At 39.2% G+C, this 21,814-nt stretch overlaps 1 long non-coding RNA gene across 1 annotated transcript in view; it reads right to left on the bottom strand.

Moving 5' to 3' along the window:
• The window catches only part of LOC137204610 (uncharacterized), a 65,728-nt gene extending 44,327 nt beyond the window's left edge, over nt 1–21,401 (bottom strand). The window contains exons 1-2 of the long non-coding RNA XR_010933756.1: nt 21,319–21,401; nt 13,544–13,691 (exon numbers count right to left, since the gene is read on the bottom strand). This is a non-coding gene — a long non-coding RNA (uncharacterized lncRNA). The remainder of the gene's footprint in view (nt 1–13,543; nt 13,692–21,318) is intronic.
• Between the last annotated feature and the right edge of the window lie 413 nt (nt 21,402–21,814).

The raw sequence follows: 21,814 nt of genomic DNA, 5'->3' as shown, positions 1-21,814 counted from the left end.
ATTTAAGGCCTCAGTCTATGAATGTTTATGGAATGATGGACTCAGTGATGATCCTGAGCTTTAAGAGAGACCACCGTGGGTCACCCTCACCCATGCTAACTGTTCTGTGCAACTGCCTCTGTAATTCCACATACCACAGATACGTAACGTTCCTTGAAATTGTTCATCTCAGCTCCAAAAAAAAATGTCCTCTTTCTGCTTCTTATGTGTCAACATGTCCTCTGTATTACCCATTAGATACTGTAGAACCCCATGGTCAAACGTCTGCCCCAATATTATGACTTAAGGATGTGTCTTGGCCCTAGTTCGATGCAGTTGGACTGGTTTATCAGTCATAGTCATATCAAAAGCACCTACTTTCCATTCTGTGAATGGATGGCATGTGTTGTGGTGACATTTAAGTCTTTGGAATTCTTGGACAATTCAATCTAGTTATTGCATTCAATTTCATTCTGTCTTCATTATGTAATTGGTGCTTTGATTTCTTTCTCTGTAAAATGAGGAAAATGATGCCTGGGTTACATATTTCATGGATGATAGATACAAATGGAAAAAGATATATATCTTGAAGCACAATATGATACGACTATTGACAGTGTTATCTCTCACCTTTCCTCACCTTTCCCATTCCCAAAGCCGTTACCCTAGTTTAGAAACCTTTTATGCCTTACCTACATTATCTCTCTTCTGTCAATTTGAAAAAAAAGTTAAAAACAAAAAAATCCCTTTCTTTCCTCCTGCTGGCTGAAACACTACCGGTTCTTGAAGAGTCAACTGACATACTTTTTCCGCCCTAGAGACTTCCCAGTTCTCCCAGAACTGCTTACTTGCCATATTTTATATTAAACTGTTAGCTTCTGATAAGTCTGTCTCTTCACCTAAATTGTAAATTATTTGAGGGAAGAAGTCCTGTTTTCGGTTACCTTTTCTTCCTCCATCCACAGTACTTAGCATAATGCTTGAAAAACTAAAGTTTCGTGAAGAATTGAATCAATTGAATGAGGCTAGTGAAGAGACCTGGCTAGGAATACTATCATATTAAGACCAAAATACATGTCTTGCCAAATTCTGTGGCCAGTTCTTTTTATCTTCATATTCAGGGCCTCTTGGCAGTATTTGAAATGGCTGAGCACTTTCTTTTGTGAAGCACATTTTCCTGCCGGTTTTTAGGACACCACACTCTCCTTTTCCTTCCACTTTACTATTTCTCCAATTTATTTTCTGACTCCCCTTCCTCTGTTCACATCTAAACACTAGAACATCCCAGAATTCTGTCCTTAATCCTTCACCCTTTCTACTAACTCTCCCCAGATGATATCATCTTGTCTGATGCCAATAGACATCATTGATATGCCATCAATCCCAGGTTTATATCTCCAGCTCAGAGGAGCTGAATTCTGGACTTATATATCCGTTGTCTTTGAGATTCCACTAGGATGACCGATTTTCATCTTAAATTTAACATGCACAGTACAAAATTCTCGATTCTCTTTCACTCCTTCCCAAGTCTGGTTAGTCCCCCAGTCCCCACACCTCCTTCAATTTGATTAGGCCGAAAATCTAGCAGTCATCTTTCACTCCTCTCAATCCTTCAAAACTTACATCAAATCCATCAGCAAGGCCGGTGACCTCTACCTGCGAAACATATCTCCCCTCTGACCCCTTCTCTCCATCCCCACTGCTACAGTGCTAGTCCAAGCCTCCATCACCTCTTGCTTGGATGAAGTGGTCTTCTAGCTTCCAACCTTTCCCCACAGTCTTTTCTTCACACTGGTGTCAAAGGAAACTGTTGAAAAGCGTAAGTCCCATCATGTAAATTAAACTCCTTCAAAGGTTTCCTATTGGATCAGAATATAATCTAAACTTTTCCCTCATCGTCTGCAAGGCTCTGAACTCCACCTAAGTCTGCCGGCTCATCTCTTGCACTTTCTCTCTGGAACGCTCCGCTCCTGCAAGGCGCTCTCATCATCAGCTGCTGGGGACACTCTTCCCTCAGATCATCGCATGGTGCCTCCTCATCATTCAGGTCTGGGCTCAACATCACCCTTGGAGCAACCTTCCCTGACCACTCTAACTATGGTAGCCTTGCCCCCCACACCCTATAGCCCTCTATCCCATTATTTTATTTTATAGTCTTACTAGAAATTATCAGGAATGTCAGGAATTATTCATTTACTCATTTTCACATTTAGTGTTTGCCTCCACCAACCCCTCTTTGTATCAGGAATTTATCCGTGTTCACTGTTGTAACCATAGTTTAGGATAATGCCTGGCCCATAGTGGATACACAACAAATATCTGTTGAATGACTGGAACATCTACATCATGTATTCATTTACCAAACAATCATTTAGCACCATCTGTGTACAGGCCCTGAATATGTGCTACTGATATAAGTGTGATAAAATAGGGCTCCTGGGACCTCCCTGCTGGCACAGTGGTTAAGACTCCGCGCTCCCAATGCTGCGGGCCTGGGTTCAATCCCTGGTCAGGGAACTAGATCCCGCATGCATGCCGCAACTAAGTGTTCGCATGCCACAACTAAGGAGCCTGCCTGCCACAGCTAAGACCTGGTGCAACCAAATAAAAAATATATATATATTAAAAAAAAATTAAGGTTCCTGTCTTCAAGAGGAGTAGAGGAGACAATGAGGGACAGGCCTGTCCCTGAGGGACAGGCGGGAGCCACAGGAGCATCTAGGTGAGGTGTGCAACAAAGACCCGGGGTGTCTGTAGGAGGTTCGGGAAAAGACTTTGTGAAAGAGAGTGTATTAGGTTTCTACTGCTGTCATAGAAAATTACCACAAATTTAGCATCTTAAAACAGCATCTATTTATTATCTTATAGTTCTAGAGATCAAAATTCCCACTGGGCTCAGCTGGGTCTCAGCTTACAGTCTCACAGGTCAGCAGGGCAGTGTTCATTTCTGGAGGCTCTGGGGGTAACGTGGTTTTTCAGTTCATTCAAATTGGCCAAATTCAGTTTCTTGCGGTTGTAGGACTGAGGTTAGTATTTCCTCGCTGGCTGTCATTTAGGGGCTGGTCTTTGTTCCTAGGAACTACTCACAGTTCTTCTCAAGCTTTCCCTGTAACCTGCCTTCAGTCATGGGGCATCAGATGTCTCTCACACTTCGAGTCTCTGCAACTTCCTCTTCTGTTGCATCCCTCTTATGCCTCCAGTCAGGGAAAGTTCTCCGCTTTTAAGTTCTGGTGATTACAGGGGGCCCATCTGCATAATCCAGGATAACCTCCCTATTGTACAGTGTGTACTGTAAATTGTCTCTGTAAAATCACGTTTGGCAAGTATAACAGCATAATTACAGTTTCTGGGGATTAGGATATAGACATCTTTGCGGAGGCATTGTTCTGCCTACCGTAGAGTAGATGACTAATCTAAATCTTTCAGATTAATTAGGAGTTTTCTAGGCAAGAAAAGTGAGAACATTCCAAACAATGGTAAAAAAACAGAGAATCACAAAATCCTTGCCAGTCATCCCATCGCTAGAACACTGGGATGTCAGTATGCATGGGAAAGGCGTAGGACAAAACATAAGGCTAGAGAGGTGGGAAGAACATAGATATCGAAGGCGTTGTGTACAACATGGAGGAGTTTGGACTGTATCACAAGGTCAACCAGGAGCCATCTAGGGCTTCTGAGGTTGGCAGCTTATGATGGGATTTAGGGAGAATAGCCATTCCAGACAAGACTGGGTTTGCTGTAAGAGCAGAGGAACTTGCATGTAAAACCAAGTGAACACTTCTGTGACCCAACAAGTGAGGAAGAGGAAGTGGCTGATGGTGCAAAAAACTGTGTGAAATGCTCCAGGTTGCCTGGGAAGGCTCAAGTGCTCTGATTTCCTACTTCTTGGTAAGGATCATGAAAGGATCCTCAATCCCAAATTATCTCAGTCACATATGTCACATATTATACCATAGTTATAGGTATATAGTACAAAAATAATGCATCTGTACAATTATATGCATAAAATTTTACACATATGTATTATATATTATATATAATTTAAAATTGCATAATTTTATAAATACCTTTATAATATAGTAAAAATTTACTCTGAATCATCTGGATGTTCACTCTCTAATCAAGATTGTCTGATCCAATTGGATTTTGGTGCCTACAGCTGAGTGCATGTATATGAGTCCATGGTCTAAGTCTTAAGGAGAAAAGAGCAAAAGCAGACCCATATGTTTTATTCACGCTAAGTGAAGGCCAAATGGTCTGTGCTTGCTGTCTGAATAACAGTATCACAGTAGAACAGAGAACAGAAGTGATGGGAGATTGAGTCTCAACAGTGAGGGAATGCCCAGCACAAAACCCACACCCAGCAGTCAGCATCATTTTGTGTTTCAAATAGACAGTTTCAGCAAAACAAAACCATCTGCTATATTAAATTGAATACTAATATGAATAGTGTTGGTTTTGTTTACATATAGTTTGAAATTTCATTTTGTTTAATAAGGTTTATATCTAGTTTTGTAGGTCTATATATATGTGAGATTATTATATATAAAATTGATTTAACACTGGGGATGGAATCCATAAGAATAATTTTTATTTGTAATTCAAATTTCAGAAATGCAACTCTATTGTTTTAGTTATTTGACTGCTACCCTCCACAGGACAGGTGATTATATTCCAGTCATAAAATTGAGGAGAAGGTGGGGGAGAAGCAGGATTACTTAGAGAATTGTAGTATTAAAACATTTCTGATTTTGAAAGAAATTATCCAGCTTCACAGGGGTTTTCATCTATTCTGAAGAGTTCTATACTACAAGCATGCATATTTCTCTTTGTTTTGCTATATGTTAATTGCATTTTTATATAGGAATGAAAACCTATAATTTTTTATAATGAAAAATCTATATCTATTTTTGTGCTAACGCTCCTGTTTAGAATATTAAAACTTTAAGAATTAAAAGGACTGTTAAATTCAACTCCATCACAAACACACAAACACACACACACACATACCTGTCAAAGAAAACAACAGCAACAAGGACTAGAGGAACTGAATGGCTTGTAACACAACTTTCAGCACTTTATGTTTTCTGTGTCTTAGACCCAGATTACAAGTCAGGCCTGCTTATGACCTGTGCCGACAGTGCCTTATACTTCTTCATCCAGCTCAGAGCAACTGAAATGTCCAAGGTCTGTCTCCCCCACTGGACTCAGCTCTGCAAAGATAGGGATCTCTTATGCCTGATTCCTGCTGTATCCACATTGTTGAGCACATTTTTATTGAGAAGGAGAGGAGGAGAAAAGGAAGGGCAGAGGAATGAGATGAATGGATGGATGGATGGGTGGATTGTTTGAAGGAAGGAAGGAAGGGAAGAAGGAAGGAAGGAAGGGAGGGAGGAAAGAAGAAAAGAAGGGATGGAGGGAGGGAGGAAGCAGGAGAGAAGGAGGAAAAGAAGGGAAGGAGAAAGAGGTCTAGTTCAGGTCTCTAAACTCCCAGTCTACTCATTCTTCTATACCATACTCATGCAAAACCGTAAATCTACATTTTTTTCAGGATTTACACTTGAGATTACAATCCTGCTGTCATACCAAAAGGCCCACAAGAATAGAAGCCAGCTTATCATGATCCCATAATTGAAGAAAGCCCCTTGGAAGCAAAGGACCACGTATATTTTACTAAAACTATATTCTCAAGCCTAGCACAATGTCTGGCATATAGTATCGTCTCAAAAAATATTTACTGGATAAATGTGTGTAGGCATCAGGGGAAGGACTAAGGAAAAATGTTGCAGCTCATCCAAAAACACTTGACTCAGTAAAGCAATACGTCTGTTTATTTTTACAAGAAAATCAAAACACCTCCTCAGCAAATGGATTACAGGAAAACTGTCTTGAATCTGATGTTGCAAGATGAGAATTTCCATTTATAAGGAGGATACAAATAGAGGGAATTAATCAGAGTGGGAAGAAAATCAAGTTAAATGTTTTAGTAAAACATTAGAGAAAGAAACTTGTTTCCTCTATAATAAAGATTAGACAGTTGATAAGCTCCTCAAGAGGACATAATGATCTCTCCCAGCGGGATCAAGTATATAGAAACTGCCCCAAGAATGAATGACTGTTCTTAACCAGTTGTGTTGCCCAAGGTCACGTGCAGATGCTGCAGACCCAGCAAGTGTAATAAAAAAAAAAAATATCAGTGGAAAAAGCAAGCAATAGGTAAGGCTGGAGAAACAGTCAGGGAATCTTGTAGGGGGTCGGTAGTGGGATGAGGGATCGCAATTATTGCAGCGTGGAGTGGCGAACAGGGCCCAGGCTTTGGAACTGGTAGACTTGGATGGGGACACTCACCAGCTACTTGACTTTGGACGGGTTACTTATCCTCTTCAAGCTTCACTTTTTGGATGTAAAATAAAGGCAATGCTATTTGCATTAGAGTTAATGTGTATATAGTTGCTGGCATGCTATAGGTACTCAGTGAGTGGTATTTAAAATTATCATCATCATCATCATCATCATCATTCTAGTATCATGGACCTCTGAACATACAGAGTAAAAAAACGGTTGCACGACTTCACTTTTGCATTTCTAACAAACTCCTAGGTGAAACCAATGGGGCTGCTCCATGGACCACACTTTGAGAAACCAGGTTGGACCCTTTCAGAACCTCTGGCTCTCCTCTAGAACTGCAGCTCCACAAGTTCTCCAAGTGATTCCTGTGTACACTGAAGTCTGAGATGCGCTAATCTAGAGTATAGAGTTTCTGATGCAAGGCGGTGGGCGGGGTGGGGGGAGTCTTTCTATAAAAGAAACTGTGAGGACTAATTTACATTGCTCTAAATAATAACAACAATATGCTTTTAATGGGACACATTGTCCAGAATTTTCTTCCCGAGTTCTATGGGAAGAATGGCCAACTGAGGATGTAGCTGATGCCCAAGAGGGGTTAATCCACCTTCACGCTCACCGGGGAAGCTAAGCTGGTGCCCATCTCCCTTGCTTTTTATAGAATGAAGATTTGGTAGAGCTGGGCTGGTGTGTTCTTAGAATGTCATCAGCAAGGCCAAAGCAGATCAGCTGTTACCATGGTCCCTTAAGCCTTTCTTTCTGTGGTTTGGTTCATCTTCAGAGGCAGCAAGTGGAAAAGGCACTAATGCCTCATCCTGTCCACCAGAGCTAACTGTCCCGCAGCTTTGCACAAAAGGCACCCACTGTAGCCTTGCCTTTGCTCTATCCTCAAGCTTTGTCATGGGGGCGTGTAAAGGGGATAGCTGGTTGGAAACAGCAGAGTCCGTTTTCCTGTCTGAGGCTCTGTCCTTAACCTAAAGTGGGCAGCACAGAAATGTATAATGGCTCCTACCTCACCACTGACCAGGCTTTGAGAAAATGGAAATAGAGAAGGAAAAATGGTATGGGAAAACTAAATAAAGGGAGAGAATTTAAAGGAAATTTCTAGCTCTGAAGAGGTGGATGGACCTAGAGTCTGTCATACAGAGTGAAGTAAGTCAGAAAGAGAAAAACAAATACCGTATGCTAAAACATATATATGGAATCTAAAAATATGGTACTGATGGACCTAGTGGCAGGTCAGGAATGCAGACGTAGAGAATGGACTTGAGGACACAGTGGGGGAAGGGTAAGCTGGAAAGAAGTGAGAGAGTGGCATGGACATATATCCACTACCAAATGTAAAATAGATAGCTAGTGGGAAGCAGCCGCATAGCACAAGGATATCAGCTCTGTGCTTTGTGTCCACCTAGAGGGGTGGGATAGGGAGGGTGGGAGGGAGACGCAAGAGGGAGAGGATATGGAGATACATGTATACGTATAGTTGATTCACTTTGTTGTACAGCAGAAACTAATGCAACACTGTAAAGCAATTATACCCCAATAAAGATGTAAATAATAATAATAACTTAAAAATCATATAAAAGGAGACTCTTGGCTTCATGTCCCCTGGTTCCAAATTACAAGAATCTTTCTATGACGGTGGGGTTAGGACTAAATAGGATCTGCTTATGTATACTCACTTATCAACCTGGAGCTCCAGGGTCCGTAAAATAAAGGTGGAGGAGGAAACAGTCAGGCTCTTAAAGGAACAGTGTGTCTAAATACAATCTATCTGATTGAAGCAGCTTCGTCCTCTTTTGGGTCTGCAAATCCATGGTCACTGCTCCCTCTGCTGGATCTACCAGAGTATATTGCCTGATTTATAAATTCCAAATCCGTCATTCATTCAATCGGCCCTCTGTGAACCTAGCAACTGCTCTGAAGTGCAAAACGACATTTTGATGGGATGGGGGAGAACAAAGCCAGCTTACAATTTCCTGACAGTTTGTTACTGGATGAAGAAAAAAAAAGCAGCATAATTTATTTTCCACAGGAAAGAAAAATATAAGCAAAAGGCCCTAGGTGGAGACATCTTTTAAATATTTAGTATTGCTATAAAAATAGTCCTAGAAAGGATGAATAAATATTCTCCATGTGCTAGAGAAGCAATATGAATGCAACTTCCTCTCCTCTTTTTCTTCCCCACCAATCCCGCAGCAAGGATAGTAAGTGGGCCCTTCCTCCTCATGGCAAATGGAAATACTATTGGCATACTGGCTTCAACGGCATGTACTGCATTATTTAAAAGGACTTGCAGAGAAAAACAGTAAGAATGAACAGCTTACCACGGACACAACGTAATCTACTAAAAACATTTCCCTCTTTCTACCTTCTTTCTTGTTCTCCATTTCTAAGTAGTTTGTGAGGAACACCCCTCCCCAATCTACCTCACCTTAGTGAGGAAGCTTTTTTTTATTGGATACTTTTAAAAACTTTAACTTCAAACCTATACAAAAGTGGAAAAAAATAGTACTCGCCTTCATGTACTTACCACACAGCTTCCACAATTATCAACACATGGCCAATCCTGTGTCTGCACCCCTAACAGCATCCCCTTCTCCTATTATTGTCAAGTAAATTTAACACATTTTAATTCATTCACAAATGCTTTAGTATTTGTTCTAAAAGATAAGGACTATTTATGACCATATAATATCATCATTATACCTAAAAATTAATAAATTCTTAATACTGAATATCCAGTAAATGTTTAAATTCCAATTGCCCATAAATGTCATTAATTTTTTAATAATTTGCTTGTTTGAATTAAGTTCCAAATAAGGTCCTCGCATTGTGTTTGGTTGATAATGTCTTTTAAGGTATTTTAATCAACAGATTCCTCTTCCGACTCTTTCTTTTCCTGCAGTTTATTTTTAATGAAACCAGGTTGTTTGTCCTATAGAATTTCCTCCATTCTGAATTTTGCTGATTGCATCTCTGTGATATAGCTTCATAAGTTTGGGCTTCAGTATATTGGTAATTGGACCTAGAGCTTTGCCAGATTTAGGTTCTTTTTTTTTTTTTTTTTTGAGCAATACTGCTTCATAGGCAGTGTGTTCTTCCATCCAGAGGCATCTAATGTCTGGTTGTCACTCCTTTTGTCCTGTTAGCAGCTACTGATGCTCAATGCCTAAAACATTAATTCACTGTGATATTCTAATTATATACTTTCTTCATTTAACTGGAATACTTCTAGAGAAGTATACTTGTATTTGGTTATCCGGTGATATAGTTTGCATAGGAAAGGCAAAATAAATGACTGATTCTCTTTATTTGCAAGTTATCAAAATAATGAGTTGGGTTCCCTAAAATGCTCCAAAGGTGACAGATTAGTTTTGTTTCTAGCCATGTGTTCTTAAATAACCTCTAAGGCTGGTCTTGGAATGGTTGGGTTTTGACACAATTCATAGGTTACCAGAAATTAATTATAAATTTGCTTTTTTAATTATTCTCATTCTACCATTTTTTACAGTGATATAAGTTTTCAATCTTTTAGTTGGATAGGTCTCCTCTTTCATCTAGCTTGGGTTTACCTGTTCTTTTTTGAGTATCCTTGAACATTTATTCATAATCATACTCTCTCTCGGTCTCACACATAAGCCTACTCACTCATTTATTTATTTGTCATCCATTAAACAATGTCCATTGAGGGCCCACTATGTGCCAGGCATTGGCACATACAAAAATCGCTTTCTTCTTGGAATTACATTCCAAAGGGGAAGACAGGAATCACAGACACAAACAGAGAGACACAGACACAGACACAGACACAGACACACACACACACAGACACACACACACACACACACACACACACCCCTACCTCGTGATAAAAAAGCTCCCATTCCTGTTTTCAGTTTCAACGCCATCCTTCCAGTTTTTTTGTGTGTTTTTTTTTTTTTTTGCGGTACGCGGGCCTCTCACTGTTGTAGCCTCTCCCGTTGCGGAGCACAGGCTCCGGACGCGCAGGCTCAGTGGCCATGGCTCCCGGGCCCAGCCGCTCCGCGGCACGTGGGATTCTCCCGGACCGGGGCACGAACCTGTGTCCCCTACATCGGCAGGTGGACTCTCAACCACTGCGCCACCAGGGAAGCCCCATCCTTCCAGTTTTGTTTGCCTTTCTTCCCATGAAGGTTGGCATCAGTTTTAAAGCCTTCTTAGTTATAGGAATGAAGATGTGTTTTGGTTGGAAGTTCTCAGGAAGAGCGGCTCCTGCAACTGTGAATGTATGTGTGTTTCTGCATGCATGTTTCACATGCTGCTGTGCCCATGTGGTGACCTAGCCCATGATTAATCAGGGAAAATTTTGGACTAGAAACCGTGTCTCTGACAATGGCACTGCAGAACAGATGACAGAGACTAGTGATCACTGGTATGCTAAATGCTCTGGGGCAGGGGTACAACTTTTTTTTATTGGAAATACTTTATTTCTGTGCCTCAACTAGCATTTCTTAACAAGATGCATATTTGAATCTCCTGGGGAGCTTATATAAACGACTCATGCCAGGCCATAGGTGAATAAATCAGAATCTTCATCAGGTGGTGGGAATGGGGATTGTTTTACAAGCTTCTCAGATGATTCCAATATGCAACCAGGATTGAAAACAGAAGCCTAAATTAACAGGTTTTGTGCTAGGTAATGAGAGTAAAGAGTAAATAAGGCAAGTTCTCCAATACTGTCAGTAGAGGGCAACATGGCCCCAATTATTAAATAATCCAAACTCATTGATGTCTCATTGGGCTAGCCCGATAGATTTTTTCAGCATTTTAAATTAAATATGCTGCTTTCATAAAACTGTGATTTTGGTTCCAGAGCTATATAAGCTTTAACTATATTTTATAACTGAATAAAATTTCAATTAGTTTAGAAATTAAACAACGAATTCAGCTATTTCAACAATACTGAGAGGTCATTTTTTAAACTACAGATGAAAAAAATTTGAAATGCAGCCAGAATAAATAACATTTAGGTTTTGATAAAAGGGAATATATTTCTGGATTTGGTAAATTATTTATTTTTAATTTAAATAACATGGGTTGTCAGCATGACTGATTTTCAGCCTAAAGGCTCAAACTAAAAATTCGACAAGAAGATCTGGAAAGAATTCCTAGGAATGTATTTCACAAAGCTGCATTAGTGTCAGAATAACCAACAAATGTTTGCTGTACTAATTAGATTCAGCAGATGGGAGAATTCTTGAGTCAATAACCCAGCCCTATTTTATATAAAGATTCTGATTTATCTGAAACATAACAATACATGCTATTTTTAAACGGCCTTTACATCCACCTTGTATTTAGTGCGAGTGGGGCCCAGTTATAATGAGGTAGAGAGTGCAGCCCATCTGATAAAGATTAGGTTGAAAGTGATTATTCCCTAAATCTTCTTCGGGAGGAGGGGTGTTGGGCATCTACTGCTTGAGAAGTAGTATTAGGCTTACTTACACACAGATTTTATGACACCAAATGGGTCTTCCTTCCCTCCTACCTTCACTCATTGTCAATATATAATAATTTTAAAAAGTAGACTCGCTTCCAAGAACTAAAGAGTCCCACAATAAAAGTCTAAAGATCAAAGGCCTCATTTTGTGATGGAACCTGTTATCCGCCTTATTGCTCTGTACTTTATCACATTTTGGTACCATTTCAGGTGAATACTGACTAAATCTAGTTGTGTGAAGAATTAATATAGCCAAGTCCAGTAACATGAACACTTTCTCATATTCATATTTGTACATATGTAGTTATTTGCATATAGAAAACATCCTCATCTATAAACATAGGTATGTAAACACCCCCATACCCTCTTTACCCATTGACATTGGATTTCAATAAAATCATGTTTCTATTAAAATTTCAGTTCCATCCATAGACTATACCGAAAAACTCTCATTAATGTAAAAATGATCACTCAACAATATAGCCTCAAAATTCCCATACACTGCAGTTCGTTTACTTCAGAAGTCTTGACGTATGCAAGCAAGGCTTGAGATGTCTTACTACATCCCTACAGCACTTGAACTACACAGATAGATCATCAACTAGTCATATCCACATTTATTTGGTGGAAAGTTGTTTAAAGCACAATAAGAAACGTAGCAACCATCAAAGGCAGCTTCCTTCTTATAAATAATATCTTGTCTTCTTAAGCAATATAACTTTGTACTTGATGCCTCTGGTGGAAATACTTTTTATCTCGAGAGATGCCAAATTTACTGTCTCTGTACATGTGACACTCACGCTTTAGCTTGTGTAAATGAACACAAGATAAAGTCCGGTACTAACAGACAGAAGAGACTTCCACAGAAGGGTACAAGGAGGGTGAGCACTTGCCACTCCCAAGTCTGCTGGTCTCTTTTCCTATAGTCATGGAAGCTGTTGGTCATTTTGCTTTAGTGGGCAAGAGTCAACTGACTCCCCACTCCCTGTGCCACAGGCCTGCAAGCTTAGGATGGAAAACAATTTCGACATTCACCACTTGGACTCCCGCCCCTAGCAAGCACATTTGTTGTTCATACATGGTCTTTTGGCTGCCTTCTCTCCCAGCCATCTGTTAAGAGAGGCATTGTGCCTGCTCAGATGGGATGGTGCCACTATTTCCAAGAGACTCTCACAAAATACGTGTGTCTTAACTACCTTGACTTCACAAAGTTCAAAATACATTTACTGACTGGAATTGCATTTTAAAACCCCACAGAGCTGAGTGGTGAAGGACTGAATTCTGTGTCCAGATGGATTGTGAGATTCCCAAAAGAATTATTCAAGACTTACTTTCAACGGTGGACAATGAAATCGAATGCTGCATTTTCCATGATTGAACACGGGATATAAATACAGCTGCACACATCACTGCTTTCTCCTTCATGTGACCAGTTCTGAGCAAACAGCGACTATACACCTGTTATCCCCTCATCCTCAGGGCTACACATGTCATCAATTCACAGAGATTGTTTATACACTTGGAATATTTGATTGGCGTGTGATTGATTATGGCCCAGTCCGTGTGAGCCCCAACTGTCATTAGCAAGGCTGTAGTGGTGATACTAGATTTACTCTATGAAACCCACCAGGACAGAGATTGCCTTTCCAAAGAGGGTTGGGTTGAGCTTTTTGCACCTTTCAGCTAGTACATTTTCAAGTTCATCATTTCCCCTCAAGGTTTAAATGTGCCTCTTACCAGATTTTTATGCATCTCAGAGTTGGAGTTTGAGCCCACCTCCAGGTCTCTGTCAAGTTTCATCTTTCCACTAGATAGGTCACCATGTATTGCAGCCAACTTGTGTATCCTTCTGCATTTGTCTGATGGTCATTTCACGTATCCACACCTGGATCGGAAAGCAAAGCTAATTTGGGATGCAAGCCTAACAAAGCCAGCCAAACACCACCTGAATGAGCTCTAACTCTGAATCAGACAATAAATATTGTTGTGCATATGAATACCACCAAATTTCACCACTTATAAGTCTTTTCCTCTAAAATTCTACTTAGAAAAGTAATAATTTCTTAACTGAACGCTAACATTAAAAGAATTACCTAGGGATTCCCTGGTGGCGCAGTGGTTGAGAGTCTGCCTGCCGATGCAGGGGACACGGGTTTGTGCCCCGGCCCGGGAAGATCCCACATGCCGCGGAGCGGCTGGGCCCGTGAGCCATGGCCGCTGAGCCTGTGCGTCCGGAGCCTGTGCTCCGCAACGGGAGAGGCCACAACAGTGAGAGGCCCGCGTACCACAAAAAAAAAAAAAGAATTACCTAAAACTACACATTTTTTTAAAAAAAAAGATTACCAAATTTATAGTATCATGCTCCTGCTCGACTAAATAAATATTAGAAATTTGATTTTATGTAGAAAATGGGATTTATAGAATGTTCCCCCACCCAAAGGATGTAAGTGATGAAAATAAACTATCTCACTTGATTCAGAGAGGATTTTGTCCAGATGATGGGCATCTTTGAGTGAAGTGGTTATATTGTGTGTGAGGAACATTCTGCACAGGGTGGCAGGTGAGGTAATAAAAACCCAGAAGAGGGATAATTTGGATGCAAAGGGCAAACAGCAGAAGGAAGCTCTCATGAGCTGAACAGTGGTAATGGGATGGGGAACACAATGATACGAGCCCACTGAATCAGTCAGGGGTGTGTAATAGGGGCCTTGTAACTGAGGATAAGGAATCTGACCTTAAAGCCCAGTGTGATGGGAAAGTCACAATGGTCCCACGAACTGGGTTGTGGTGTGGTAATCTGGCCCAAGGCTTAGGTGGAATGTAGCCTAAAGAATCAGTCACAGCGGGACAGGACCTAGGAAGGCTGACAGCTGACTGCAAACCTGAGGTGTTCTAGCTAGAGATAGGTGAGTAACTGCCACTGAGTCCAGCTCTGTGAGAAGCAACATGCATACCTTATCCATCATTGTATTTCCAGAATCGAACACAAAGCCTAGTGTATAGTAAGTGCTCAATAAATATGGTGGATCACGTGAGGGAGAAGATAAAGTTTTGTGTGATGGTTTGAAGAAAAGAGCACCAACACTTGGCAATGGAATGGCAGTCATGTATGAATGACAATTATTATTCCAAAGCTTCTTGACTGAGGACTAGAGCTGGATTTACAAAAAGCCACATAAGCTTAAACTTCAGGGCCCCTCCCTGGTACAGGCCCCTTCCCAGATTCTGGGAGTGACTCTAGCAATGTGTATATGTCATCAGTTTTTGTAAAATTATCGAAAGGAGGACATTTGAACAATAGATAAGACTGCTATCCTTTTCCTCATTGACTTTCCCTCAGTCACTCCTACTTTCATGCTGGGGATGGTATTGTAGAGTAGCTGTGAGCCTTTTGGGAATCTGGCTAACAGGAAGCTGAATTGAAGAAATAATTTCAGTTTAATGAGATCCAGTTATATGGTTTTCAGCCCTTTTTGAGTGTAGCTAAGCCCTAGATACTCCTTTTGCTACTATGACAACTCACCTGGTGCTGTGACACAGAGGGACAGGAATAGAGAAAATATCAAAATTGTTTACTGTCAGAGACAATTCTCTGACTGTGTCCTACAAGGCCAGTCCCCAGTCTTGGGTGGAGGAGTAGCAAGGTTTGAATTGTTTGGAGGTAGAATCTAGTTATGGAAAGCTTTTCCTCTTATCCAATTTTCATTAACACCTCATCAGAAAACAATGTTATTACTGCCCAGTAATGCAGCGCAGAGTATTACAGATTCATCACATATTGTTTTCCTTTTAGATGGGAATCTCATGAAATAGAATTTATCAGAATTATTATAGAGGTAGGGTATAAACTTTTGTCAAAACTGCAAATAGTACATGTGTGAATTCACATATTTTATATGTCCCAACAATTCATAATAAAAAACAAATTTCTATCATCCATGTTAGAAGAAAGACTGAATTACCTTTCTACTCTGTCTATAGGATATATTTTTAAATTGCTTGGCATATAATTAGGTGATCCAAAAGTAGAGAGACAAAAAAAGTAGAAAATGTATAAAAGTACACTGGGCAAAGTAATAGAAAATAATATGTTGTTTTTCTTTTGTAGTGTTTGTGATATTTGTCAGCTTTTCAACATTGGTAACGTCTTGTCATTGTTTTTCTCATTCTGAATATTTGCCTAATTTATAATCAGAAGTTTGCATTCTCTCTCTTAAAGAGCCCCTCCCCCAAAATTGTATAAACCTCAAGACCCACAAAAGCTGATTAAAACAGAGGTGGTGAATCTGATAAGAAGAGTTTAGAAGAAAGACAAAGAGAAATGTTTCTGTATATAAGAATAGAAAAAGTTCAAGATACCGATGGCATATTTGGGTGTAGACTGTAGCAGAGAAATTGAGGATCAGACCATGTAAAATTGTCTCTCATTTTTATACATGGGATCCAAGACATTGAGGAGATTTTAAAAAACTGAATTATGGAGTATAGAGACACCAGTAGAAACGAACACTAACAGAAATAGGTACAGGTCAGAACCTGAAAGACTTCTATTTTCAGTGGAAAGTAGGAGGATATAATCCTAAAGTTGAGATTATCAAGATAGAAGATAAAAAAGTAAATTCCTGGAAACTAAGATAAGAAAAAGACAATATAGAAAAGCACTATAGAATTTAAGAACGAGTTACACATACACAGTTGGTCCTGTGTATCCACGAGTTCTGCACCCAAACATTCAATCAACCACGGATCGATTGGTGAAAACAGGGGCCTGACTGTGCCGTGTCCCTTTATCGGAAGGGACTTGAACATCAGCGGATTTTGGTATCCACCGGCTCAAGGGGCCTGGAGACCAATCTCCCACGGATACTGAGGGGTGATGTATTATCTACCAATAAAGACGATTGAAGGTGAAAGCAGTTTTTTCTTCAACATTTTCTTAATGTTAGTACTGATAAACTCTATAATAATATTAATAATAATGCAAATAATAAAAATTTAAAAATTAATATCTATTCAGAGAATTTTTGTGAAGATTTTAAAATGCATTTAAAGTGCTCAGCAGCATAGTGCCTGGCATAGACCAAGAACAAAAATTACATATTTGAACTATATATTATTAGAGTAAGTAAAAATGAAATCAGATGAAATCTGCAAGAAACAAAGGGGAAAAAAGAAAAAAATCACTCCTGATAGAGCAGGCTTAATGGAGATTTACAACTTCATTGGTAATGATCATCATGAAAAATAAATATACAAGCATACATTTAACATTAATTGTTCTTTGAAAATGTTTATCCTTGAGAGAAGTTTGAAGAGACTGAAAGGAATGAAAGGTTAATAAAAGAGTTGAATTAACAGTGTTAGCTGTTTGAAATTGCAAGGCTTTAGTTCCACTAATAAGCTGTCAATGCTATATGATAAAGCTCAAGGAAGTTTCACAAAGCCTAGATTCATCTTACTGTTTTTCTAACTCCTAGAGAATATCTTAATTATAGCAAGGATAAATCTTAAGAAACAAACTGTAGAAAAGTCAGAAAGACCTCCCACACACAGACAACTTTCAAAAGCTTCCCACCATGCGTCTTTTCAATATGTTAATGCTGCAGTTAACCAAGTCGGGGAGAGAGTTTCCAGTTTTTCTTCATCCTGATTTTTCACATCAGAATATCTGAGAAACAGGGACTTCCCTGGTGGTCCAGTTGTTAAGACTTCACGCTTCCAGTGCAAGGGCACATGTTCGATCTCTGGTTGGGGAACGAAGATCCCACATGCCGCGCAGCCCCCCAAAAATAAAAATAAAAGTAAAATAATCTGAGAAACAAGAGCGTTCCAGTGCAATCCCTAATATATCAAGAATTAGATAACTGGGCGGGGTGATCGATTTTTTATGACTTCATTATAACCATTCTCATAGACTTTGTTTCCAGCCCTTAGTTCCATTTGTATCCTTTAGCATGTAGCTTTAAATTGTCCACTGAAATATTTTATTTAGAGCTGCAGTGTATGAAGAGAGACCTACAGATTCAAAGAAAATGCCAATTGAAATGACATGCCCCTGCAGCATATTAAAATATCTAATACTGAAAGAGGGAACATAGAAACTGTTGATGGATGTGGAAGAAATAGAAACCTCATGCACTGCTGGCAGGAATGGAAAACAATACAGTCAGTTTGGAAAAGTTTGTCAGTTTCTTTAAAAGTTCAACAATCATCTAATATACAACCCAATCATTCCATTCCTAGGTGTTTATCGAAGAGAAGCAAAAACGTATGACTATATAAAGATTTGTATGACACAAGTATCCATAGCAGCTTTATCTGTCAAATGTTGCAAATGTATTTGCCAAAATTTGGAAACTACCCAAACATCCATCAACGGGTGAATGGATAATCAAATTATGGCATATCCATGCAGTGGCATACTTCTCTGCAATTAAAAGAATGAACTTTCATATGTACAACAACATGGATAAATCTCAAAATAATTATACTGAGTGAAAGAAGCCAGACAATGAAGAGCAAGTATTGTATTATTTTGTTTATATAAAGTTCTACAAAATGCAGATAAATCTATTGTAATAGAAAGCAGATCAGTTGTTGTACAGGGATGAGAAGACAGGGAGGACCAGGAGGAAGGAACGACAAAGGTCATGAAGAATTTGGGGGGATGATGGATATGTTCATTACCTTGGTTTTTAAATACGTTTTATATGTTTATTATCTTGATTTTTGTGATGTTTTTATGGGTGTATATAGTCATGTTTCATTCTTCACAGGGGATTGGCTCTAGAACCCCTCCTTGGATACCAAAATCCACGGGTGCTCAAGTCCCTCATATAAAATGGCGTCATATTTGCATATAACCTATGTACATCCTCTCTCATACTTTAAATCATCTCAAATTACGTACAATCAAGTAATGTAAATGCTATGTATATAGTTGTGAATAAATGTAAATGATATGTAAATAGCTGCCAGTGTGTGGCAAATTTAAGTTTGGCTTTTGGAAACTTTTTGGAGTTTTTTTTCAAAATATTTTTGATCCATGGTTGGTAGAATCCACTGATGCAGAACCCATGGATACAGAGGGCCAACTGTACATATAAAAACTATCAAATTGTGCACTTTAAATATGTATGACTTAACTAAATGTCTATTATAACTCAACAAAGCTGTTTAAAAATAATTAAATTAAATTAAATACATACCATTAAGAATCAACCAGAAATGAATGAGACTAGCTTTCTATTAAAATCACCCCCAGAAAATAACCTGCTAAAAGAGACATTTCTAAATTTCAAAATGGAACCTAAAAGCTTTATTAAAACTGTTTTGAAAAAACAGTAATCTAAAATCACAAGAGACCGAAGTGATATTGTTATAAAATGGAATGGTCATTGCAAGGACTGGGAGAGGGGAGGATGGGGAATTAATTGCTTAATGGGTATTGAGTTTCAATTTTGCAAGATGAAAAGAATTCTCGAGATGGATGGCTACACAACAATATTAATGTATCAATAACGCTACTGAACTGTAGACTTTAAAATGGTTAAGATGGTAAATGTTATGTTATGTGTATTTTACAATTTAAAAATGGATCAGGTTTAAATATGATAGCTAAAACTATATTTTAAAAAACTCTTAGAAGAAAACATAGGTGTAAAAGATCTTGGATTTATCTTGGATTAGGCAACGGTTTCTTAGATATGACCAAAAGCATAAGTGACAAAAGAGAAAAACATAAGTAAGTTGAACTTAAATTAAGAACTTATGTGCTTCAAAGGACAACATCGAGAAAGTTTTTATACAAACCACAGAAAGGGAGAAAACATTTGCAAATCATATGTTTGATAAGGGACTGTATCCAGAATATATAAAGAACTCTTACAACTCAACATAAAAATATGCAAAGAGTTTGCATAGACAATTCTGCAAATAAGATCTATAAATGGCAAATATGCACATGAAAAGATCATCAGCATCATTAGTCATTAGGGAAGTGTAATTTGAAACCAAAAGCACCATTTCACGCACATTAGGATGGTTATAATCAGTGAGATGAACAATAACAAATATTGGTGAGGATGTGGAGAAATCAGAACCCTCATACATTCCTGGTGAGAGAGTAAAATGATGCAGCCTTTAAGCTTTGTTATGCACATTTAGAGCAGCCTTTAGACTCAAGCAAGTTTTTCTGCATTACTGAGGCAATACCCTTCAGAGTAGTCTACCCTGTGTCGCCTATATTACAAGGTTTTACATTTTGGTTGTTAGAACATAATACTATCCCCAGGGAGAGCTCCTAGGATTGCTCTACCTGCTCCTTTTAGGTTGTTTCTCCCACAAGTTTCAGATAGTTTCCTTACATGCATGTGATCACTATTCGGGTATAGATGGGGGCGGGGCAGGGAGCTTTCTGCAGATCTCCCAAATTCTCTGTTATCTCCAAACTCCCAACCCATCACCTCTTCAAATATGGGAAACTACCAGCATCTGCCTGGACTCCCGTTCCCTACAAAGTGGCCTGGAGACTCTCCAGGTGGGCATGGAGGGCTCCTCTAATTGGTTTGTCTTCTATCAAGAATTGTTGCCCTGTGCTGTCTGGTGTCCAATTATTTCATATATTTTGCCTGGTTTCTAGCTGTTTAAGGTGGGAGAGTAAATCCTGTCCCTGTTACTTCATGTTGGCCCAAAGTGGAAGTCAGGTTATGCATCTTTTCTATTCCCAAATCTATGAAATGAGCCCTTTCCAGACTGAGTATAGAAAATTATCACACTAAGTTGTCCCCCAACTAGTCTCAGTTTCTGAGAGTTTTTCAAGTGCTTCCTCCCATATGCTCAGGAACACATTTCTAGGGTATTCATTCACTAATTCACTTATTCATACAAGAGATATTTATTGAGAGCTTCTAATATTCCAGGTCCTGTTAGAGGTGCTGAGGATACAATGAAAAACAAGAAAGAACACATTTCCTGCTTTTAGAAGTTTACATTTTGTTGGAGGGCAGCCACCATCGAACAGGTACATTTCAGAAAGTAACAGGTACATTTCAGTAAGTACCATGTAGAAAATAAATTAGATGCTTTAATAGAAAGTGACTGGGCGGAAGGATGCTAATTTAGGTTAGGAATCACTGAGGAGGTGATAACTTGATCTGAGACCTAATTGACAAGAAAGTATCACTAATAAAAAGCTCTAGGGAAAGAGAATTCCAACTAGCAAATACAAAGGGCTTAAAATAGGGATGAGAAATGTGTACCTGAGGCATAGAAAGAAGACCAGTGTGGCTGGAATATACAGAGTGATGAAGAAAGTGGTGAGAGCTGAGATAAGAAAGGCATGGATTAACTTTTAGTCTCAGTGCAAAGATGAAGTGGGTGGGACCCAGCCACTGCTTATTCCTACCAACACCCCACTCTCCCTTGAAGACCTAGCCAGTTCTATTCAAATGTCTATTTCTATTCCCAGAAAATGCTGGTTACTATCAACGAATCGTAGTAATCCTACTTACCCTGCTAGTGACTGGTTTAGGATAAGTGACATAGACAATGAGACCTGAGAGGCAGTTTTCTTGGAGAGGTTCCCTTGTTCATAAAAGACTCACAGAAGGAGTTAGCTCCTTTGATGACTTTAGACTAGTGATTCGCATCTGGGAGCAATTTTGTATCCCAGGGGACATTTGGCAATATCTGAATGCTACTGGTATCCAGTGAGTATAGGCCAGGGGTATTACTAAACATCCTGCAATGCATAGGACAGTCCCCACAGCAAAGTATTATCCAGCCCCAAATATCAATATTACCAAGGTTGAGAAACCCTGCATTAGACATCGTTAGGTCTAAATGTGATGGCCACGACTGCTGTGGCCATCTTGTACCCAGCAGAGCTAGCTGATGAAAAGGTGAAAAACTGGAAAGGCCCTAGGTATATAATGATATCTTTGAGCTGCTCAGTCAATTGAGTGGTTTATAACCACTTTACCTTAGAACTTGTTATATGAACTACTA

Source organism: Pseudorca crassidens, chromosome 13 (assembly GCF_039906515.1).
Source record: "Pseudorca crassidens isolate mPseCra1 chromosome 13, mPseCra1.hap1, whole genome shotgun sequence".
Taxonomy (NCBI): Eukaryota; Metazoa; Chordata; class Mammalia; order Artiodactyla; family Delphinidae; genus Pseudorca; species Pseudorca crassidens.
Note: the sequence above shows the minus strand (reverse complement) of the source record. Positions and strands in the feature narration are given on the sequence as shown.